At 42.8% G+C, this 24,754-nt stretch overlaps 1 protein-coding gene across 1 annotated transcript in view; it reads right to left on the minus strand.

The window, feature by feature from the left end:
- Positions 1–23,620, minus strand: part of sipa1l1 (signal-induced proliferation-associated 1 like 1) — a 73,442-nt gene extending 49,822 nt beyond the window's left edge. Inside the window, exons 1-2 of the mRNA XM_070986985.1 lie at positions 23,411–23,620; positions 14,432–14,594 (exon numbers count right to left, since the gene is read on the minus strand). The gene's annotated coding sequence lies outside the window, so the exon portion shown is untranslated. The remainder of the gene's footprint in view (positions 1–14,431; positions 14,595–23,410) is intronic.
- Positions 23,621–24,754: the final 1,134 nt, after the last annotated feature.

Consider the following 24,754-nt stretch of genomic DNA (forward strand, 5'->3'; position numbering starts at 1 on the left):
GGGTGGTCTTTATTTCAGGTAAGGCGGCATATCGCTCACTGCAATATGCTGCAAGGAATTAAGAACAATATTCTGCTTATCTGATCATTTAGATCATCTTTTTATCTGATGAATGCTTTACTTCTATTCTAACCACCGTTCATCATAAACTACAAAACTGTTTTTATATTCCAGTCATCAGCTCCAAACTTCAATTTACTCTCCATACCCATTTATATTTCTGAGTCAGCTTCATTGCCATCTCTCTATATGCCAGTCTATTAGTGCAGACTGCTGAACTGGACCTTGGACCTCTCTGTAGTCTGTTTCTGCATGCTGGCATTCAGCCTAATGAGGCTTGCTAATGGTCCACCCATGTCAAACTGGGGGAAAAACCTTCTAGTCTGTGCAAACTGGAACACATGTACGCAGTTGCTCAGTACACACCCACACTTTCTACCACTATCCACAGTTGCTTAGTTGATGAAAGGACAAACATAACCCGAGCATGAGTCAAACCTCTGTCTGTCATCCTATCATACTGTATCTCACACTCTCCATTCATCTTGCTCTGCTAGGCAGATCTGCGGCTGTTAACTCGGGCTACTACGGCAGCTTCGGCCCTGTTACAGAGCTCAAGCTCACGGATGACAAACCCCGACTCCAGGCATGCATTTTTACCACTTATCCATCAATAACACAAACAAAGGCTTGAGAAATCTCTGATTAATGTTCAGAAAATGACCGACAGCTTACACATTCATGACCCATATTCTTGGGAGATGACAGGAAATGGAAATCAGAATACCGTCTTGACTGAGACATACAGCACAGTGACTAAGTGGACAACCTTTCGTTCCACCCCACCACTCATCCGCTGGGACACTGGTGGTGACTGCTGCTGCGTGGCCTAACTTCGATTGGCTTAGCAAGGCCACTGTCTCACAGGAACTTGTCCATTACTCATGCTCTGTTAATATTACTGGTTAATGATTGTGAGCCCTGTTTCAAAACATTATTAAATGTGGCCTCAGTCTGTAGTTTCACATGGCACAGGAGTTAAACGTGTGAAAGACTCAGTTTTGACAGCTTTGCCTCAGAGTTCAGAGCAAATAGTGAAGAGCTGGTTGCTCAACTAGCTAGATGAAAAGAATTAAATATTATTTAAATTACTTATTAAACTTAACTAATTCTGAGCAATCATTTATTCTCAGCATGTAATGGAATTAGAGCTTTAAAAGCAACTTAATCCAATCAAGCTTGTCCAGGAAGTACAGAGAGCTGCAGCTATGACCAATGCTGTGACTGAAGGCAGATCAGGAAGAGAACTGAGATGACTGAGATAAAGGTTGTCTGAAATCTGCCGAAAGTTAAAAGAGAGGGAAGACAGATGACAGACAAATGCAATATGTTCTTGAGAGCAGAGAGAAGAGAAAGGAGAGAGAAAGGAAATGGGGTAGGTATAACACAGATCAGAGCCGGTAAAGCTACAGTGAAGGCTGGCAGGACGGTTCATGTCTTAGGCCAAAGCCACAAATGTCTCCAGATGCTTTAACATCAGCCCCAGAGCTGGGCACAGGGCACCTTACTGTACTTTGAAATTAAAACGTGGCAAACTATAATTACCATTTCGCGGTTGTATGCCTCAGCCAACCAGTCAAGTTGCAGTTTACATGTTTGTCCAGACTTAAACGTATAAGACTGAAGGAAGAGGAAAAAAAGTGTATTTTCTGGCAAAAAAGGCAGTCACCACTATAATTTCCAGTGAGAAGCATGTTGTCTTCACTTAGATAGTTTACTTCCAGAGGAGCACAGAGGACTGACAGAGTGGTGCAAAAACAACCATCTTAAGCTCAATATCAGCAAAACTAATAACTAGCATATGAATGATTGCATTATGGCCAAAAATGTGAGTGAACATTTGAGCTATACTTGAAGAAATTCTGTCAATGGGTTCACAGGAACCTGAAACCAAAATGGCGTGGACATGACATGAAAAGAGAGACACATCTCTGAGTCTGTGGAACGGCAGAGTGATGGCTCCTTGAGATGTCAGCTGTGACTTGGTCTTTAACTTGCATGAAACACATTCTGGCCTCTTAACTTTGGATTTAGAGATTATGTCCACCTGGTAAAGTCAAGCACCATTGTCAAATTCAATCTGCAAATGTAAAGTTTACAAGACCAACTGTTGCTTTCCATCGTACACTGCATTCTTACTGTCGATGTGAAGCATGTTCCGTCCATATATATTTATAGCCTTGGCTATAAAACAAAATCCAATATAACAAACAAAAAAAGAGTCTGTGATTAATAAGAATGTGTTCTTTGGCACAATTTTTTGGGAGACAGCTTGACAATACAAATCATGCTGTGGTGTACTGGATTCAGACAGAGCATTAGCTCAAGTTGCAGGTCGTAAAACAGACAATGTCCAGATGTCTGGCAGGACGCACAAGAAAGCAGAAGAGGATTTAAGGAGCTAGTTCTCTTTCCAGTCAGCTACTGATTGTCTTGGTTCCTCCTAGAAGAAGATCAAATCCTTACTGGGAGCCATACTGGAAACACCTAAGAGTTTAAAAGAATATGATCCCTCTTTCTTTTTAAATGTGCTTTAAAAAAAAAAAAAAAGGATAGTTGGCATTGTTGAATATTTTTCGTAACGTCAACAAGTCCCACGAAAAAAGACCAAAACCAGCAGTGCAGTAGTCCGTCTCTCACTACTTTACAACTTCTGTCTGTGGCCCTTCGCCCAGGCATTCCTACAGAACACGTGCATCGAGGTCGGGCGACTGGACAAATACATCAGCCATCGGCTTTTGGCTGAGTCCATTGGCGGGTTGTTATTTGGGTGATTTCTGGGGGAAGGTTTTGTCATTTTATTATGCTGATTTAATGGAGAACAAGCGAGGGACACTGTTCAATGACAGACTCCACTCAGCGATCGCAGAGGCACAAAGAAGCCAGAGACACGCATTTAAAAACATTACACATGTACTGATACAGAGAGTCGCGTTATCAAAAAGGCTCTGTAATTTTCTAAAACAGAAGAGACTGTAGTTTTTAGTAGTAGTGGATTAGTAGGGAATTGTTTAAAATTGTGGATTAACACATATTTGGTGTTCTAATTATTTTGGCTGCAGGACACTGTATGTGAGATTGACTGAAAATGAACTACATACATACATACATACCACACTCACTGCAATGAAAGAACCTGTCACTCAGCAATGGTGTCGCTCATTGGTGTGTTTTGGACAACAATGGAGGTCTGTGGCACGCAGCCATAAGCTGTATAAGGCTTTGGCTGCATGGGGAATTATTAGGATAAATTCCTTGTTAGTTTTAGTCTTTTCTGGAGATTTGCTGACTTTAACAACTGAAACAATAACAATGCTGTAATGATGCATAACGGCAAAATGGCTTTAAGAAATGTGGAATTTAACAACTGCTTTGCAAAATATTTAATATTCATATAGCTGGATTTGGCCAAGGTCCAGAACCTTCATCTGGGCATCAAGAGATTTTAGCATAACTCTCTATAAATTCTGTATTTTAAACAATGTTTGGCAAATATTTTCCACTTAAGGACCCCAAAAAATGCTGGCCTAGGGTGTGTCATAATTTCACCAAACCAGCCTTTTCTAAAGAATGTTGTCAGGGGCTCTGAGGAACAAAAGATAGATGACACAAGAGACCCGAAATAACCATCCACACAATGACACACTTTTTCCTGCTCTGGTCTAATCATTGAGAGTGATGAAAGCCCGTGCCTCTTACAATACAGACAAGGGGGAATTAATGATCCTGACTATTGGCTTTTGTATTCTTTCACTAAGATTTCAATTGATATGAATTAGGCTCAAGCTAAACGTGCTTGTAAAAAAATTGCCATTGTAACCCACTTATGACACAAATTTGAGTGTTGCCACGTGTGCCATTTGGTTCTCACTTCCTGTCTAGTTGAGAAGAGGCATTTAACCTGGAAGAATAATTAGCACCTTTTAAGTACTTCTTATGTAACCCACTCTACCTAAGCCTGGGCTCTAATCCTCAGCTGGCAATGCCTTACAAATGCCAAGACTGTGAAAAGAAAAACTGCACTGATGTAAAATCAACACCTTTTTTTAATGGCCCATATAAATACCAACCTCGCACCCCTTAGCAAGAGAATAAACCACATTACAGGAGTGATTCAATAAAGTGTGGGGTACAATATGATTCAAAGAGGGAGCGAAGAAGCGTATTGTATAAAGCCCCGTGAAGGTGTATGGGGAAGCTCAGAGAACTTGCAGAAAACTCAAAGTGCATCAAATTCTCTGTGGATTGCATTTCAAAGCCACCGCGAGCCAGCATAAGCAGCTTTGTTCCTTTGCCACCTCTCCTCACTTTCTGCCCATTCTAAACCTATCTTCATTGTTTTGGCCACAGCTCTCCACCAAGTCTCAGCTGCCTGCTTTTCCCATTCTCAGGCATGGGGACATAAGCTTCAGTTTTCCTCTCCCACACTCCTCAACCCTTTAGAAAACAGGGATACTGGCTGGCGGAGCCGCTGTATCAAATCTATTTGTCGGTTAAACCTTCTTCAGAGTGGAGCCTGGATTAGGCCTGCTTTTAGCTGCTGCTGCTGCTGCTGCTACTCAGCGAAACCTGGCGTGTGTGTGTGCTTGCACCGACGGCCAGTGAGCTTTGACAGGCCAAGCTATTCATGAAGCTCCTGACCTGCCAGGAGGAGTTCACCCAAGGGCCACGAGGGCCTCTGAGTTACTATCATCAGGGTAAGAGTCATGAGAAGTGTGTGCTTACATGCGAGAGTCTATGCAACTTTGTGTGATTTTCCACAAGTCAACATACTATCGAGAGAATTAATGATAATCACAAGAGCATTGAGGAGAGAGTGTTTCAGTGCCATGGCAGCGCAGAGGTTGCTTTTTTAGCCAATTATTACTGCCATTAGCCAAAAAGACGAGAGGAATTAAGGACAGGGGAAGAAGAAGAAAAAAGCAGGACTCGGAAAGGGAAAAAAGGAGAAAGCCTGTGTGTGTCTGAAGAAGCCTGGGAATCATTTGTGCACAGAGGGGGATTGAGAAAATGTGGCAAGGAAGAAAAGCATGACCAAAGTAGCAGATCCTCTGCTATGACTGTAAATCACACCAGAGCTGAAGTCCACAAGCAAGAGAGAGAGGAAGGTGAGGTGGAGAGACGACGAATGCAAAGTGTTATCCAGAAGATCAGGCAAAATCTGAGTTAAAAGAGGGGTCGAAGGCCAAACGGTGCTACAGATAGACTATAAAAAGATAAAGTGAAACAGAATGTTGAGCTGAGACTCGACACTTCTCTCCCCCTTTGAGTTCACAAGTTCAACTGGTAAAATCTTTCCCTTCCCTCCACTTCCTCTCACTGCAGACTGCTGTGTGCTTCATAGTGACCACAGGAAGAGGAAAAAATATCAAAGATTCAGGTGGCGTGTGTTCAGGTGTGTGCACCCATGTGTGTGTGTGTGTGTGTGTATGTGTGCTGTCTGAGAAAAAAAATCCTCCCCCTGATACAGACCTGAAACAGCATTAACATTTAATGCTTGTGGTCAAAGCAGCACCTTAGAAAACTTAAACTATTCATCAGGCAAAGTGTGTGTGCATGTATGTGTGTGGTGTCTATTTGGAACCAACAGTGTGTAAAATCTTGATAATGAAAGCTATAAATCACTGCTACCACATCCCCTGCCTCAAAGCTCATACAACTCCAGCCCACAACAGCCTGACAACAAAACTCGCCGTTTTATTTATTTTTTTCAAGTTTCTTCTCGCGGTCTCTTCTTTACTGGTGTTCACACGATAAACAACAGCGGTGGCGGGGGTAGTCATGGCACAGCCAAGTCACCATGAAGACTCTCGCCTTTTGTTTCGTCCAACTACATTTCTCCTGACACTTGGAAAGTATCTCCGAGGTGGCTGTGACTTCATTTGACTTAATCTTTTTACCAACTACTGGGTCACATACAGACCTGCAAACTCCAGAGGGATGAAAAGGGTGACAGGTGTGAGAATAGGGCTGAACTCGTTGGTTTTTTGCTGTGTACACATAAACCACACAGATTCTTGTGGACATATTGTATCAATACAGGGGATTTTTCCAACATGATTCAATCTGTGTGTAAAAAAACTTCTCAAAATTATCTTATGTGACAAAATAGCTCAGACTTATGTTGACTCCCACTAACATTTCAAGTGCAGCAAAGGACGCAGTTTCATTACAAACATGGGCTCAAAACAGGGGCCTGCCCTCAGTGCAATGTGTCCATCCAGGGGTAGCGTGGACACTCTCCACCCTCCCAAAATAACAATCAGATCTGCACAGATCACAAGGATGCATATTTGATTTAAGATGTTTGCCAAAAGGCAACAAGATTGCAGCAGCTCCTATGTGTGCCTACATTTACGCCTAATCCAAGACATATTTCAACAATCTGCAGTCAGCCTGCAGATCTGTGGTTCATTTTGTACACTGGATCCACATGCTTTGTTTATTTGTTTATATATAATAACAGATGAAGCGGTTTGTAATTGACAGCCAGAGCACTCATCTTTGCAAATGGATCTAATTCAGCATTTCTGAACAATAAGATCCTACCATTTTGATTCAAATGCAGTTCCATTGACTTCATTTGTCTGTTATTTTATAGGACAGAAAGCCAGAAAATTTGAGTCAACATTAGTCAGAGGTGTGTGTGGTAATTTATCAACCAGATATATGTCTGGCAAGGAAGAGCCACTCCTAAACAAGCACAAGGAAAAAAAAAAAGCTCAAGTTAAAAAGACAGAGAGAGGAAAGTGAACGCTAACGCTTTTAATCCTGACATCTGAAGACAAAAGCCCAGTGCTAAAAGCAATTAGCACACAGTCTCGTTCTTGCTCTTGTCATCGCTGAGCTGACACTCTAAACAATCTGAAAGCACCAGGCATAGTCGCAGGTAGCATCATTAGCAGGCCGAGCCAAAAACAATGTCTGACAAGTTCTGTGGGAGGGCAGGTGAGAGTTAACAGGTGAGATTGGTCAACTGGAAATAAAGGCATACACAGATTTCCATGTCTTGACAAACAGAGAGCTAGCTCTTTGATTGGTGCAGTTCCACACTGAAAGTCTTGGTAGTCAGTAGCTAAACATGCTAACAGCAGGGGTCCACTAGAATTAAATCAAGCCAAACCCAGAAGGTGGTGCGCAATATGTAACTTAACTTTTAGTGACTCTTCACAACCATGTCTCAAACCTGTTTTGTCAAATATTCACCGATCTTTTTTTTTTTTGCATTCTGAATGATAAATTCAAGTGCAGATGTTGTATCTAACTATACTTTGCAAACCATGCATGCACAATGAAACAATGCAGCAGTGATCCCAAGACCCTTTCAGCTTGAGCCATGTGCATGTAGATTTTAGTCAAATGAAACTGAATGGCAGCTGATTTAAAAGGGCAATGAATAATGAATCTGCTAAATTTGTTGGTGCAGGAACGTTAACTATGCATGGATACGTCTCACAAAGGCATATGGTTAGAGACCACTGAGGGAGAAAATCTGCACTCGTATTGATTAGCCCAAACAAGCCGAGAGTCAAACGACTTTGAGGCCATCGGTCACAAGACGGGGAGGCAGATTGACAAGCGCATGTTTAATGGCCGTGAGAAACAGCGTGCAGGGGTTCCTGGGTAATCGCTGTTATAGGGGGTGGGAAGGGAGGAGGATAGGGCTGCAGACAGCAAGCCCTGTAACACTTTGACAGATTTGAGGCTTTGCACCACCCAAAGGGGCAAAACAGAGAAAAGGCCTGTGAATAAAAGAGCTGCTGCTAAGCTTTCCGTGCAGTGCCCTCAGCCCTGCAGCTCACAACCAAAGAAAGGGTCAAGCCGTTGCTTGACTACAGGCATTTGGGGCTTTTACTGGCAAAACAAAACAATTAAGTGCGGGGGCTGGATCTTCTTGACGTTCACCTTTCCCTCCCTCTCCAGCGTACTCATCACTCTAAAACTTCTACTGCTCTACTAGTACTCCTCTCTACCCTCTGCCTTTTCCCTTGAACAGATCAAATGTCTTTCCCTTCTTTCCATTGCTCCATCTTCTCCACTTTTACCCTCTCATCCATCTTCCTTCCCCTCTTTATCTCTACCTCTCTGCCTCGTCTTTCCCCAGTCTTCTTGCTATCTAGTTCCCGGTTTCCATCCATGCATCTCTGTAATTTCTGTGGCCATCTCACTGTCTCACCCGATCTCCCTCTATGTCCCACTTCTTCTTTTTATTCCATTCATTTCAGGGCTGAAACAGAGCCGCGAGGAAGGCTTTGGGTGCAGGCAGACAGCGCTGGAGGCAAAGTACAAACTTTTGCACAGGAAACATCAGTCTTCAACCTCTCTTAGTTTGCCCTAAAAACTCAACTACAGCTATCCTATTTATACTCATTGTATGTGAAAACAGCTATGTAGATGCACTGTATGCTGCACTTTTTCACTGTTTTACTTTATTTTAGGCATGCTATGTGATACTTTGCTATAATAAACTTTGACTTGACTAGAAAACTGAGGGTTCCCACCATCATGCTCCCATCAGACCTCATCAGAGAGGCCAATGGTGGTTAAAGACAGCAGAGGAAAGCCAATAGGAGACAAGTTGCTGCTGGGCGTTTTCAGGCAGCACTTAACAGATTGTTACTACACGGTTTCATCGATCCATCAATCACTCTAGGCCCCCGAGCCTAGAGTGAGCTTGTGTGGTCCCATTTTTTTCCTCTTCAATGTAGATCACACTCACACTGGCGAAATGGTGTATAATGCGCTTAACCTCAAATGCCAGTGTGTTGCACTGCCACTGGCATTCCAGAGATGTGATAACCTACTGACAAGTTTCACTTTTTCATCAATACGGCAGGCACATGAGAAATAAATACATACATAGAACTCATATTTTAAAGTTTGGATATGTCTTTTGGGTTGAACACAGCACAGATTGCTGTACAGAACAAACAGATCATAGCCAGTGATGCTTGCTGACATTCCTGTCAATGGTTATGTCCCTTAATGGCTGATGTCATTGAAGAAGTTTGACAGTTTTGCGTGGGTTTCAGTCTGTTTTTGTTCAAAACAAACTTCTATTAAATGGTACACGCAAGAGAAGGTTGGTTTGTCTGTGTCTTGCTATAAGGCTGTATCAGAGACGAAGACTTCACGATGAAACACAAACGCCTCCTCCTTTAATTACAGAGGTCTGGGAGGACAACATGATGAGCTTTTAATGTTAGTGACTCTGATACACACTTTTTAAATAGAGCTTGCAGGGTGATAGGCCCCTTCCTCCAAGACACCTGTAGTGTATTATTCAGTCTTTATTCAAGCATTACGCTACTTGCAGAGTCTGCCAAAAGAAACACACCAGCAGGCAGGGGAAATTAACATTAACAGCCTTCACAGAAGTTCCCGTCCACAATCGCAGCGTAACACACTGCCAACGTGAGGGGGGAAGATAGTGTGCATTGGTGCTAACTAGTGTAAGCGGTCTGTTTTTACAGCACATGATGAAAGGATATTTCTCCTTGGTGCATTGCTCCACTGACGAGTGGCTGTAGGGATAAGAGAGCGCTACAGAAGGAAGCTTTGGTTGCAAAAAAAAAAGAAAAATGACTTCTAATTACCGTCGTTGGAGGCCTGCATTATCATTACACTTCAAGGTTCCTGACAGCACAACAACTGTGCTGCCATGGCAACGCAGTGCCGGAAGAGAGATGCTGGCGCTGCCATTTTACGTTTTGTCCATTTCAATCTGCCTCTGATCCACGCTGACGACATGTGATCAGTCTGCTCATTGACCTGCACTCTAATCTCGAACCTACTCTGATTAGCGCAGGTGGACACATCAGTCGGCTTGGCCGGCACCACTTCACCCATGGGCTAAACAACACAGCACAGCTGGGTTCGCCTGATATTATGTAACGCAGCACCACCCCCGCAGGCCCTGTTCACACTACCCCTCTCCTCCTACTCCGCCTCCCACTAGTGCATCATTGGCCATTTGCAGGCAGAGGTGCATTGTGAGACAAGAGTGCTCCACAACCTGTGGGATATTTGTGGAGGATTGAGCTTTGGAAGAATCAAAAATCTAAGATGAAGCCCATGCATAGAGTGAATACTGTCCAGTGTTAGTGTTTAGCTAGCAGATCATTGTATTGATTCTTCTACAACCTTTTGCTTTTCTAATTCACTCAATTGAATAAAACAGAAACTAGTCTGTGGTGCAGATACACACTAACTGTGTTAAGTTCCTAAAATGGGTGATTAGATTCCAGTTTTGTATCCATCATTGATTCCACCAGTGATTCTGCCTTTACTCCTTGGAAACAATTTTTGTTACTAAGCAATACTTGCCAAAAGTGGAATTGCACCCGTTGCCTGGCAACATTAGATTATTGAATCTCATATCGGGAAGCGATGAAAACCGGTGGTGCTTTGAGCTACAACCCTCCAGATACACTTCTCATCTCGGGGACAGACTGTGATGTCCAACTACATTCATGCTATTCAAGTCATCTGATATCCCATTATATGGCTAAACATGGCTTCCCGCTGTCACTGACATCATCCTGCACACAGGCACAAACTTGTAGAGCCATACTCTCCCCCTGACAGGTCAGTTCCTCCAGTCCAATGGCTGTTTTGTGATTATTTTGTATGTTCACTAACTAACTGTAAAGCATAACAAGGGCAAAAAAGAGACCACTTCTTTAAAACTAGTGCGGGGGCGGTGGTAAAATAGAGAAAACATGGGAGTCAGGCTAAAGTGAGCCCCTCTCCTCAATTGTGGATGTTTTCCCCAAGTGCTTTATGAGATGGTAAAGGGCTTCAGGCAGCCACTTCATTAAAAGCAATCTTGTGGGTCCTCATTGAAGACAGTTTACTTCTAAACTAGCCTGGTGTCATTAGAAAGCACCACCCGGGCAGTCATCTCTCCTCCCATGTGCCAGTAGCTTCTTAATGAAAAACAGCAGCTTGCTTAAGCTCACATGTCTCACATCCATAAACCACTGATCGAGCTTTCGTCCTCACAGCTGGAGAGACCCAGCGGAGGCATTAGCTAGAAGCTGTCAGAACGCCACTGGAATGGATCAAAGTGCTATGTGGTAAATCGCCTCCGATGACCATTTAAAGCACTCTGACGCCCACGGAGCTGCCTGCTCAATTTGACTGACTGGGTAACAAGGCAGCAGCAGTCTGAGTTTGTGGTGACAGGGAGAGATGCAGAGGAAACAGGTGCGAGAGGAGGAGAGAGGAGTCCGCAAGGGAGGTTTTCTAACGGGCAAGGTCACGATCACTTGTTCCCTGGGTGAAGAGTTTTTCCAGCAAGTTTGAGGGACGGCAGCAGGTTAATGGTAGGTGACAACTTGAAAGAAAAAAAGCTGGTTTTGTCAACATTAGGAACACTTCCAAGGTCATTTGCTTGATTAATCTTTGGTCTATGAAATGTCAAAAACCAGCAGAAAACTTTCAAAAATAAAGTCCAAAATGTTGTCTTCAAATGGCTCGCTTTGTCTAGCAAACAGTCCAAAAACAGAGGATATTCAGTTTATAAGACAAAGAAAAGCAGCTTAACCTCACATTTGAGGAACTGGAACCAGTACTGGTTATCAAAATACTTGTTAATCACTGATGGACAGATTTACCAACTAATCGTTTCAGCTGTAAACATTTCAGTCTACATCAAGACAGCAAAATTAGACAAAAATCACAGCACGCTATAATAAAGGCCAACCTCAGTCAGGGATTGGAAATGCAAGCATAAATTAGATTTTCTGAGAAAGAGTTCACCCTTTAACCTCGAGAGGTTGGACCGCATTCACTAACTGACACCAGGAACAAAGCCCATCGCAGTTGGCTTCCCTGCAACAACGTGGTCCAGTGTGTGTAGCCAAACACTTCCAATCCTGCTTGTCCAAATAATCATTAACCAGTTTCTGCCCTGAGTAAATATTTTAAGAACCTCTGTAAACTAGAAGGTAAATACACACCTCAGCGATGGGGACATAAACACACATATGCAGTGTAAAGAGGGGGGGTTTGGGTAATGTGGCACGCAGATTTCATTGTTCTTCAGCATGTTGAGCTTAGATGAAGCTGAAAACAATGAGGTCATCCCTATTGTGTACACACAGCATTCTCACACATTCCTCTGCGTGCCATTGTACACCCGTGGTTCAGCTAAAAGCACGATGCGATGAACCCAGTGAAAGACTGATGCACTTTTACCAAACATTTGGTCTTTGCAGAGCCATGAACCTGAAATCTATTAAACACCAGAATGGAAACTCCACTCTGGCTTTCACCTTGCAAGCCAAAACACTCCCCTTCTTGGAGGAGCAGAAAGGTTGCAGTGAGCACAGCCGATCATGACAGGCCACTTTCCTGTTTTGGTTTCTGCTTCCACCACCTGCAAGCCAGATGTTGTAAGCCTGCGTATTGTGGCCTCATTTTTCTGGTTTAGGGGAAAACTGTGTACAGGTCCACCTGAGCCAGAACGATCTTCCAGCCCAGTTTATGTCCGTCTGTGGAACAGGCATTGGACTCAGCAAAATACACAGATGAATCAATTGGACGAATATTTATCATTATCACCTTTCATCAATTTCCTAAACAATATCTTAATCCTTTAACTAATTCATCAATCAAAATGCCAAACATTACCCAGTCCAAGTTTCTAAAAGGGTACAAAGATCTTCTTTTTGTTCTACATCCTTGTAAACTGAGTGTTGAGCTGTTGTCAGAAAAACAAGCAATGTGAAGCCCGCACTCAAGTAAACTGTAAACTTCTCAGTATTGTCAGACATTTTATAGACTAAACAATTAATTTAAAACAAAATAAACAAATAAATAAAAATAGCAAACCACAGTCCAGTCCAAAACATAACTGCTACTATATAAGGACTGCGTCCGGTTCCTACAAAATGTCAATGAGGAATTCACTACTATCAGCATTATCTCTGGCTTTGTGTCAGTGCGTAGATCTGCAAAGCAGGAAGACTCTTGAGGGTTCAGCCAACAGCTGCTGTGGCTTTCAGTACATCTAGATGGATTTATGTGTTTACCTTCCCTGGCACAATCTAGGACCTCCCTGGAACCCTCAAACCAAAGCAAGATGTCTTTCATTACGAGGATCCACCAGAACTCTTTTCTCTTTGGCACAATGAGCGAGTGCTGGAGCCTTATTCAACTTCTGTTGGTTAAATGACATCAATGGAAATGCACTGAATATGCGTATAGCTTCATTTTTCCTGGATTGTTTACCAAATGCAACTTACAGCAGTCTTTAATCCAGATTCATCTGCTTTACACCGCTTTGTACTGAACTCGATATTGCCTCAAAAACCTTATACACACAGACATGAAAGCACCACCCACCCTCAAACAGGAAAGTACCTGGTAGACGACCAGTACAACAATCACTTTTCACAAGTTAACAATGGCCGAGCTCAGGCAAGAAAAATCTGTCTATCCATTTTCTGCTTGTTCTGTGCAAGCTCACAGGAGGCTGGAGTCTTTACCATGCACTTGCAAAACATTCAGTGCATGCTGGGCTAAGTTAAAAGCAAAATGTATCCTGGCATAGAACGCACAGTACATAGATTTATCTTACGTATGCCGTCAATCAAATGTGAGGAAACCACAATCTCAATCCTAGAGCTCAGCTTCATCTGTTTTTCAAACTCTTTCTAAATGATAAGATGGTTTTCTTCAAGGTTTTCAGGGTTTCAACACTATACCCTGGTCAGATCACCAGTCTATTTAATCCACTATGGTAGACATAGTTGTCATATTTTTTAGTATTATATGCAGGTGGTAGAAACGTGAAGAGAACTGTTTTTTTAAAGAGTACCAACAGAACTTCGATAAAGTTTTTTTGAAAGCTAGGTCTTTTCCTCCACTTATTATGAGCATTTGACAGATCCCCTTTTCATGACTGACATCTTAAAGCATCATGAGTATTAAACCACATATCCGCTTGAAATGTGTGTTCCAGTATCTCAACATAACCCCTCCCAAGCAGCCACATTACCAGAAACATCGACATGGCCACAAGATTATCGGTTTGGTTTTGCTGAGGCTCAGTGGGCTATTACAGGCAAGGAAAAGAACTCAAACTGACAGTGAAATCACAGAGACTGTCAATTACGGCACACTTAATGAATCAATTTCAAGGATGGGAAAAGACTCAAAAGCCTGGTGACTTTGAAGCCAGAGTTTTCTCTCTGAACCACCTCACGCCGTGGTAGATCTGCAATGTGTGGCATGACACAGATGACACAACATCCTTCGTCATATCTCCTTCATCACATTAAACAAGCTTTGAAGCAGCAGCCTGTTTTGAGTTCTATACGCTGTGCGTAGCGCAGATTGCATTTGATCAAAATGGAAAACTTACTGCAAACAGATGACAGCTTTCCCAACTTGAAGTAGTAACCGTTTCCTTTGGTTCAGAGAGGCGACTCCATCCAGCAGTGATGAACAATGACCAGGATATGACTTCCTTTAATCCGCTGCCTCCGTTTCCTCTACTTGTGTGACTGTTGTCAGAGGACGTTTCCCTACAGCAGCGGATGAGAAAAGCAAGAGCCTGTTAAGGAAAATGCATATTTGGTCCTCAGCATCTTTTACAAACTAACACAACCTGACACAAACATCAGACACAAATTTGTCAGAACCTATTAACTGAATGAAAAGTAAAACCTCCTGAATGAATTTTCTCTCTTTCTTTCAGGAAGCTGTGAGGTTGCCTGATCATACTAATCCTGCATGAATATATTAATCAGTAATTCAAGAGGATGATCTTATTTTTGGTGCACTCGCCTACATTTTCATTGATATGAAGACAGAAATGCAAACTAGTCTCTGGCCTGCTTGGACCCACATAAGGAGAGAAATCACGGGTTCAAAAAGCAAAACTGCCAGACAATAACGTACAGATTTGTGGTATTCATGAATCATAAACAAAGTCAGAAGCTGCAGTTCATGCAGAAAGAAGGAATGTTCTTTTCCCAAACTGATCTGTGTGCATTATGTAATACAATTGACCACGAGTAATTCGGGCATCAAACTGAGTGGACTCTCATGACATCAGAATGCTCGGATGCCAACACAGTCCCATGAGGCTGGGTCGAATGTTCCAGAGGGATATGGGTGGTAAAAGTTAGCCACACTCCTTGGTAACTGGATCGTTCTGGACAGCACGTTAGCCAGTACAAAATTATAGTAGGTGATTCGCAATAAACTGTCTGTGTAACCTGAAGTGCATCGCCAGCAGGCTCGCTGATATAATTCGCCTTCCAGCATGTAGCCACGAACACAGCTTACAGCATAGATATAATGCTAACTATAATTAGCACCTTGTTGTTTTATGGCTCCAAAAGAAAAATACTTTTACGGCCTGCTTCAAAGCAGTAGTCCACAAACCAATGGGTGATGTAAACCAGAGGGTTTGATTTAAGATATTGCTGCATTGACATGTATGAAAACATAATGCCCCCAGCCAAAGCTGTCACCAGGGTGGAGGCAAAGCACCCGAAATGACAACAAGCCTACTGGATGAACCTGCAGGGTCTGCCTCTCCAAGCACAGCTTCTTTCCTCACTTGCTTGTGTCACTGCACGCTACACTGGAAGGACTCTGAGGTAGTACACAAATACTCAAAAGTACTGTGAAGGCCAAGATGTTGACTTCAATTATTTGAGTTCAAGGCCCACCAATCATAAAAAGATGGACCAACAAGCATGCTCGACTTAGCACAGGGACAGAGGGAGAAAAATCCAGTGTGCTTTTTATAGGGAATAAAATCACCACTCATCTCTGTGAGACACAAATCATGTCTGAATGGGACTCTAATGGCTTAAACTTCCAATTACAGAGCTCCTAAGGTAAAACCTCACACAATAAAAGCACTTTAATCTCTTGATATAATGTCCTTTGCCAAACTGCATAACATTCCTTATTATCTTTGATCTCGTATCAGTATTATTCTTCCCTCAGTGTCTTGAAAGTAAAAATGCATGCCTATCTGGCTAAGGCTTTGCCCAGTGGACAGCATTACTGTTTAACTGAGAAAGTGATTGTTTGATTTTGTTCCGGGCCCCAGTTTTAACAATCAGGCTAGGTGGGCTTGGATTCTGCAAGTGAAGCAGTACAGGACTGTTTCACCCTGCTGCCATGGTTTCAGCTGTTTGAATTTATACTGAGTGTTGCTGTCAACTGTTAAGAGTAAGACTGATGCTTTTTTAGTTTTCCTTTTCCTTTAACCATGGCCAAACATTGGCTGTTCATTGATCTACATCCTCAAGATGTGATGCTGAAATGTTAATTCATCCACAGCACATCTGGTTAACGCAGGGTTTCTCAGAGTGCAGCCCTAATGAAACAATCTGTGCAGCCCCTGAACGTGACATGAAATTCATACATTATGTTTTAATTAGGGCCCATTTCAAAGCTTTCACTTTCAATAGCATACAATTACCAGAGTGCTCGGCTACTGCGTCAAACTGCGCCCCCTTAACAAGCGTCCGTCAGGAGAGGAATGCAGTTTATGGAAATCTGGTTTGAAGGCAACTGATGGCACATCACAAATGTCGCAATTACATCATCAATGCTAGCGCTTTGTTTTGGTGGGGACGGCTCGGTTTACTGTAGAAGTATGGAAGTAAAAATGGAGAAAAAACAATCAACTCTTCCTTCATCGGACCTCGGGGACAGATACAGCGATCTGCCTTATCTGCAAACAAGTGAATTTGGTGCTAAAGGAATTTTTAATGTTTAACACCATAATGAGACCAATCACAAAGCATACGACACGTTTGTGGGTTTTCCTGTGGGCTTTCAGTCATGTGCTGGCTCGCACTCACTCAAAAACCTGGGTTAAAGCGTTTACTAGTCCTCAAAAGACAATGAAGTTAACACTAATGAGATGGTTTTCTGTGTACAGCTGTGGGTACAGCCTAGCTTGTGTCACACCACGATGAGCAATCCAGAATGACTAAAGCATGTTTGGTAATGGGCAGAGGATCACTTGTGTATTAGAATTGATGGTGCATCGTGTTCTGTCACAATACGTCACTGTCTTTTGGGCTGGTGTTTCACGGTTAGGTTAAATGGTCCATACTGTACAAAACAATATGTCGTGATCCATCCCATGTGGGTAACACATCCGGATCCTAACGAGTCTTTAAAAAAATCTCCTTTTAAAGTCTTTTATTTCCTCTTTCTTGCTGTTAGCCAGAGCAATACGCAAAACATGTAAGGAGTCCATCCAGCTCCAAGTCTTGGAATGCAGATTTTTTAAAAATATTAAGTTATTAATACATTTTGTTGCATTATATACCCAAATAGATGTGATAAAGTATCGCTTAAAGGATTATGTTTTGATGTAACACTATAAAACTTAATTCTGTAATGTACTGGAAGGAATTTAACAATTTTTAATCACACCAACTTCAGTGCGCAATGCATGAGTCAAGGCAAGTTTCTTTACATATGAATACTGAGCTTTGTTAATTATTAGAGGACCAGGTTATACTAAAAAAGAACTTTTTATCTGACACTGTGTCATATCAAAAGTGTTCCTAACTGTTCCAAACAGTAAACGCTGCTTACGTTGTTTCTTTCAGCTAAGCAGGTGGTTGGGTTTTAGATTTCACTAAGATTAACTACTCAGACTTCAACCAACAAAGGAGAGATGCTGTGTAAGATTCACCCGTGCCCTCAGTTTTGAAAAATCCAAAACCAAACACAAAAGGCTGAGCTACTCTCAAGACTTTAAGTCACGCAAATTGCACAGGAGTTTACCTGTTGACATTTGAATAAAGGTATGGGCTGTGAGAAACATTCAAATATTTACAAACTATCATACGAAGCCTGTCTTAAGAATTTGCAACTGGTCTGTAATTAAATCTAGGATTAAGATTAAGCTCAATTCACCAAATTTGAATTCAACTTAAGATAATAACCTTAAATTCTACAGGAAATTCAATCTGGCTCCAGACTGACAACAATCAGTTCACATCTTGAGCGTCTGAATAGCTATGCAATTTAAACAAATAGCTTGCATAAATTTCAGGTTGCAGCTTCACACATTCACACTAATTTCCTCAAAATGGCACAAGAGAAACAGCAGCAATTAACAAATCCAACAGGGTCAGAAAAGCACTTCTGTCACTAATACCAGCCCGGGCAGCCGGCAGCGGCGACATCATTTTAGTCATCCAGCAAGACAGAAATTTGAGAGCTCTGTCTGGTTGGAAACAGATGGCAAGGCAGTTGGTGGGAATTTCGGCAATGCTCCCATACATGTTTGGGGATAAGATTTACAGTTCTCGTGCACAGTCGCGTTCCTGCGATGTCATCGCGGAGTCAAAGAGAGGAAGAGTTGAGGACATCCTGAGAAAGTCATCCATTTCACACACAAACTCATTTTTGATGCAGATTAATGAACATATGTACCACCTGCACTTCACTTTTCAAGCCAGACAGCTGCAATGTCGCGGTAGCACTCCCATTTCTACCAGCTATTTATAACAGATCAGAATAACTCTCACTTTGTATGAAAATACTGGGCATTAAACGCAGCAACAGTGCAGGAAAAGTGGGGTTTATATATATAAAGTTAATGCAACAAAATACAATTTATAGCATGTATGAGGATCTCAGATTAAGAGGGCTAGAAGTTGCCACCAATGTCTCAACAAGGTTATACAAAAACTAGTATTTTATGGCATCTGATATTTATCATGTGTTTACCATTCGATGTGTTTACCCAAAGCTGAGCAGTGTCAGACCTATATAAAGGCCAAGTGAAATATGTGTTAAACCAAACACTGGTTCATGCTGGATCAATGCATGGGTCTGAGAGGGGCCTAAGAGGGCCACATGAATATCAGGTGAAACGCTCAACAAGGCTTTGGGTTTACAGGCAGTATAATTTAAGTTGAAGGGTAACATAACTTGTGTTCTTCATAGTTCAAAAAGTAAACTTCAACCTGCTGCGCTCGGACAGAAGGCTCCCAGAGTTGTTAACTGTCCTTAAAGGGCTTTAATAGATGAGCAGGAGTATTTCATATGTTCTATATGAGTCACTTTTGGATTACTTTGATTGTCAATACTCATATCAGCAGATACCCTGAGTTGAGGAGTTGGAATCTGTATCAGGAGAGAAGCAACTGGGTCACTTCATCCTTAACACACCACTGTTGATGCAAAATAGCCACATGGAAAGCATAGTCTTTCCACCTTAATGTAAAAGTTTAGGTTTAGCATCGTTGTCTGGTGTTAACTGTCCACTCTGGCATGTAGAAATGTAAGAATTACGAATCCTCGCTAATGCTGACAGCATTTAAGCATTGTTCTCATAATATCTAGGCTGTTCTCTCTCTCTCTCAGGGCTCTCCATCTGCACAGTATGTTCCTTCTGTTTACTTCTGCATGGATTAGCCCGCCTAGTCATTGTTTCATGATGTTTGTATAGATTTCTTGCTCATCTGTCACAACTGAAATCTGAGCTTTTTTTATAATCCACGCTGCTTTCATGTGCTATAATCCACTCTTAGAATCATAATTAAGAAGTTATTTGACCATACAGAGAGGACAAAATCGAGAAAGGAACAGGGATCCGATACTGGGAAAATGCCACTTTTAAGTCCCCTCACCTCAGGTGGAATGGCTAAAATTAACTGCTTCTTCTCGTGCCCTCTCTTCCCTTCTCTGGCTGCTCTGAAAGGCCCTGACACAGCCGACTGAAAGCCTCAACAGGGTTTCCGATTTATCCTCTGCAAAAGAGCATGGATCAAAAGACGTTCGCAATTTCGAATATCAGAGAAAACACCGCGAGGGCTGTTTGTTAAGTGAAAACAATACACTGGCTTGTGCTTCAAGTGTGTCAGAGCACACAGACCTAGGCTTTCTAACAAAGCTGCACTTAGGTCTTCGGGCATAAAATATTCAAAAATAGTTCCTGGATTTTGCAATCTTAGAAAAACAGCCAGACATGCCCCGCTGTCTGTTGAATTAGTAGAATGGTTACAAGTTCATGTGGCTGTATTATCATTCATGACAGGTGGCTGGAACAAATGTATGCACACAGCCAAAAATGAGAATCCATTTAGAGGCGTTAATTATCTTTTAGATTGAAAATAATAATAATAATAATAATAATAATAGTAAGCCATTTACAAGGAAAATTGAATGTAAATTGAGTTGAATTTATGCATCAGACATAGGATTATATGGCTTTGCATTCTTCTTTTAGATGTCTGCCTGCGAGTCAGCACCTCACTAGGATAGGTGTGCGTTTTCCCTGTTTTTTATCGTCCTGTTCAAGCTTTCACAATAAGCCACCCCTAATTTGTTCATAGGAAAGCCACCACTTGAAAGGGGCCCACTGGCACACTCTCCCTCCCATCATCAAACAAACCTTTCCCTCATGTATTCACGCCTGACAAATATACCTCATCTTGTTTGTTGTCCGAGTTATGCTTACAATGGGCAGTGCTAATTAGCTAGTGTTCTGCACCATCCTACAACCATCCTGGAGTGATTCTGCTATTGCAAGTACAGTTGGCAGTGATGCTTTTAACGTTCTTGAAATAGGTGTTGTTATGTTCAGGCTACGGAACAAATCTGCACAGCGTTTGAGCAAGAAGACCACCTTTAAAACTTCTATGAAGAAAAAGCCCTGATTTACTGGGGCCTTGTAGTTTTATTAAATCATTCTGCCCTGCAGTGTGATCTATTCACTGTTAACGAGTATTTCTTGATCTGGTATTTCTCAAGAGACAGCCCACCCCAAGACCTTAAACAGAGGAACTCACATTCCAATCTCTAGCATGCAGAGAGACGGAGGAGAAGGGGAGGGAAACAGAAACAGGGAGAAAGGGAGAAACGAAGACAGGCGAGAGGGCGGGGGAATGGGAGAAAGAGAGAAGGAGAGATAAGGTGAGGGACGTGGACAGAAATGATGAGAATGTCAGAGCATTGGCATGCTTTCCACAACAGGAAGGAAGCAAGACGAGAGGAAAAGGCACCATCAGTGATGAGCGAAGGGAGGAGGGAATCGTGGGAGGTGGAGAGTAAAGATCTAGTGACAGAAGTGAGACAGAAGAGGAGGATGAGGCAGAGATGTGAGAGAGTGGACGGGTAAGGGAGGGGGGACATAGTGAGGCTAGTGTGGGAGGTCTTATACAGGTAAGACCCCATTTTCAGCTCCTGTCAGTGCTTTGCATTGCATGCAGAGGGTGAAAGTGCAAGCTGGCCAGCTATGAGATTAAATGTCCTCTTTTTCCTGACTTTGCATTTGCCAGATTTCTGTGTGTGCACTGCCAAAAACCTTGCATGTTGCAGCTATGCCTAGGCTACACATTATTAGAGTGACCACATCCCGATCACAGTGCATCTGATACAAATTTAAACCTCAAGATTTTGCATGCAAGCACTAACAAAGGCCCTGGCAAGATCTTCACTTGAAACTCCCAATAAGAGCCCCTGCAGTCCTTACAATAGAGGGGGTTGAAGACCTTTCGGAGACAAGTTTTTCCCAACTCCAGCTGCTTAATCCGGGAACACCTAAAGAGATGTTTCAGCTGCTCTAAATCCCAAAAGCCCTTTGATAATCGTTTAGCTGCTCATCAGCAACCCTGGCATTTTTCTTTTCTCCCATCTCCCCTTAATTCTGCAGCTACATGTGTTGCAGAACATGTGCGCCTCCACCTACACACACAGCAATTTCAATAGCCTACTTAATAATGTAAATGAAACACAGCCTCCAGATCTGCTCAGCCTTGGCATTCACATACACTGACAAGGGAGGGCTGATGGCATGAGATGTTCGACTGCTAATACATGAGAGGTTTTTTTGTTGGGGGGGGGGGGTTCTGGCACAGCAGGCAAAGCAAAGCAGACAAAGCAGATGAAATTCTGTCTCGGGCAGAAAACATCTCTAATGCTGCTGTTGTGTTTCAAGTTGAGAATCTGACCCACCCCGGCCACCCGATGAATAGAGATGAGATCTCTTTGACGGGCCTATTTAGGACTTGTCAAAGGAGGATGCAGTGTGTTTCTGTGTGTATGCATGTAAGCTCCCTGCGGGGCTGAAGCTGGTAGCCTGAGGACAGACTCCACAGGTTGAGATGGCAGCAATAACAGAAGACAGAGCAGCTACAGGGGGTCCACTTACAATAAAACATCCCTCTCAGGGTGTCAACAGGGCAGAGGAGAGCTCGGGCGCAAGCATGCATTGCAAACTTAATTATCTTAACCTAAAAACTTTCACTCACGGAGTAGAGTTTGCTCATTGTGCCGTGTAATCATTTGGTGATCAAAGCCTTTAAGGCATCTTCATCACTTAAATGTAGCATTGTTACATCACTGCTCAAATCTGACTAGACTACACAGACGGCCATTTTGATTAATGAGACTGCTTTTGACAGAGCACTCGGTGGAAATTATGCTTTAACTTGATTTCTGCTTTCACGCAAGTTCCCCTGTGCGCACTGTTTTCCTCGAGGGCCGGTGATGTGCAACTGTACACGTCTGAATGACCCAGCAGCTGGGTTTTAAGAGAAACAATTCATAAACTTTCCCTGCAAAAGCCAACGCACGGTCGCAGCTCTCTGACGGGTTTCTACGTGAATCCACACCTTCCAGATCTGTGGCGAAGCGCTGCAAACGTCCATTCAAACGACGGCGGTGCACTGCAACGGTCATGACTGTGCACTGCTGAGTGACAAAACAGCTGCTTCACTAGAAGTATGACAACATTTCTGTGACATGAACAAACCGCCTCCCAACGGTGGTTCTTGAGTAAAAGATGGGCAGCTAGGATGACAGGAAACCCACAGGAGCGACCGCAGCTAGCCATCCCAATTACACAGCGGTCAGGCAGGGACTTAACCAAACAACAATTACCTTTATCTGATGGTCATTTTGCTTGGTTTCCTGTTTCTTTAAGCCACGGTGAATCGTTTAAATTCTGAACTGCGGCTCGCCTCTCGTTAACTGAATGGTGGCTATAAAAAGGTGCACAAAACGAAGCGTTTAGCTAACGACACGACTGATGAGAGAGCCCGTTAAAACACAGCTAATTGCATCAGACATTAGCTTGAAAATCAGGCAGTTGACAAACCACACAGCGCTGTTAGTAACGTTAACCGACTGCTAGCCAAACTTGGTAGTTTTCTGTAGTTTTCTCTCCGACGCGTTACCTGAAATCCGTGTATGAACCAAACGGACGTTTAACCAAATTCTGAAATGCACAGATATCGAGCATACCATTCACAACTCGACACAAGTCCACTCAAAACCCAAACTAACGGTGCTGGTATCGCCTATGTGTCAGTGGAAAGACCGACGGAGGAGGGAGCGCACTCACCTTTATTAATGTCCACCTTGTCGGCGTTTTCGAGAGGACAAAAAAACCGCTCTCGCTGATCAGTTACCGGCGAACAAAAACAGTCGCGGCCGGTGAAGGCAAAACGAGCCGGCTGTGAAGAGTTCGTAGCAGAAAATCTCTAAGGTTCCTCACCTTTCAGCTTGTTGCTGTCCGCGCACTTCGCCGACCGCCTCTCGGTTTGTTCAAATCAGAAGTTCATCCAAAGTTGCAGCGGTTCGCTCCGCCTCGCGCCTACGATGAGGTCACCGCCTCTATCAACTCCTGTTGGCTCTACTCTCGCGATAAGAATCGGAGCGGTCGTGCCCATTGAGTGGCAGACTGCGCAGTCTCGCGATATGACAGAGAGTGGTATGAAAACAGCGGACGGGCAGATTGCTGGTGAAAGGATGAGAGAGAGAGAGGTAAAGCGTTGCTCTGGCAACAGGATGTAATGGCTTTTCTGCTCAAGCAACTGGTGTCTGCAGGTATGGATGCTGATGAAGACTTTGAATGATGAAAGCTGCTACTGCATCATCTGTTTAAGTTTGCATCCAGGTAGAAAAAATAACTGGGCAACCATCAGAAGCTACATATAGAGAAGCCCAGGTCCCCTCACAAAGAGACTGATGTATGGCATCACAATAAAGCACATTTATATACCTGTGTAGCACCTTATATTACTTGAAAACAGTCCAGTAGTTTGACAAGAAATGAATGAGTTCCTTTCCAACTTATGAACATAAATTCAATATTAACTCACCACCAACTCTGCAGGAACTGTATGGCATTCATGCTGATGGATGTTTGACTTTCACTGCCATTTGGTTCTGTGCATATAGCACACAGTAGATTTATCAGAATATTGTCCCCCAAAAACAGCTTCTCACTGTGGCCTGGCCAATGAGAGCAGAGAGACTGACCCACGAGAGTCAAGCTGTGGTCCATAAAAACAAAACTTAAACATTAGCTTATACCATTGGGTTCATACAACTGCATTAATGTTTAGGCAGCATTTTTAATGCTGAACACGGTTGAGGTCAGCCAAATTCTACTTTTAACTACCCTAACCCCTTGAAAAGTAGTGGAGTACAAGTCAAGTATAAAGTAGCAGAACATCTAAAAGAGTACTTCAACGATGTACCACTGCAGTGTTTGTAGCACTGTGGGACTTGCAATGGGGTTTTTTCAGGATCAAAACTGATGCGGCAAAACCAGAGATATTGCTATGCTGGTAGAACTAATGAAGTCGCGAGCAAAGATGATCAGGCTACCTTCACACCCCCAGATTTTTCGATCCAACCAGGTGCCGTCGTTTGAAGTAATTAATCAGGCTTCACGCAGCTC

The sequence above is a fragment of the Chaetodon trifascialis genome, chromosome 19 (assembly GCF_039877785.1).
Source record: "Chaetodon trifascialis isolate fChaTrf1 chromosome 19, fChaTrf1.hap1, whole genome shotgun sequence".
NCBI classification, from domain to species: Eukaryota; Metazoa; Chordata; class Actinopteri; order Chaetodontiformes; family Chaetodontidae; genus Chaetodon; species Chaetodon trifascialis.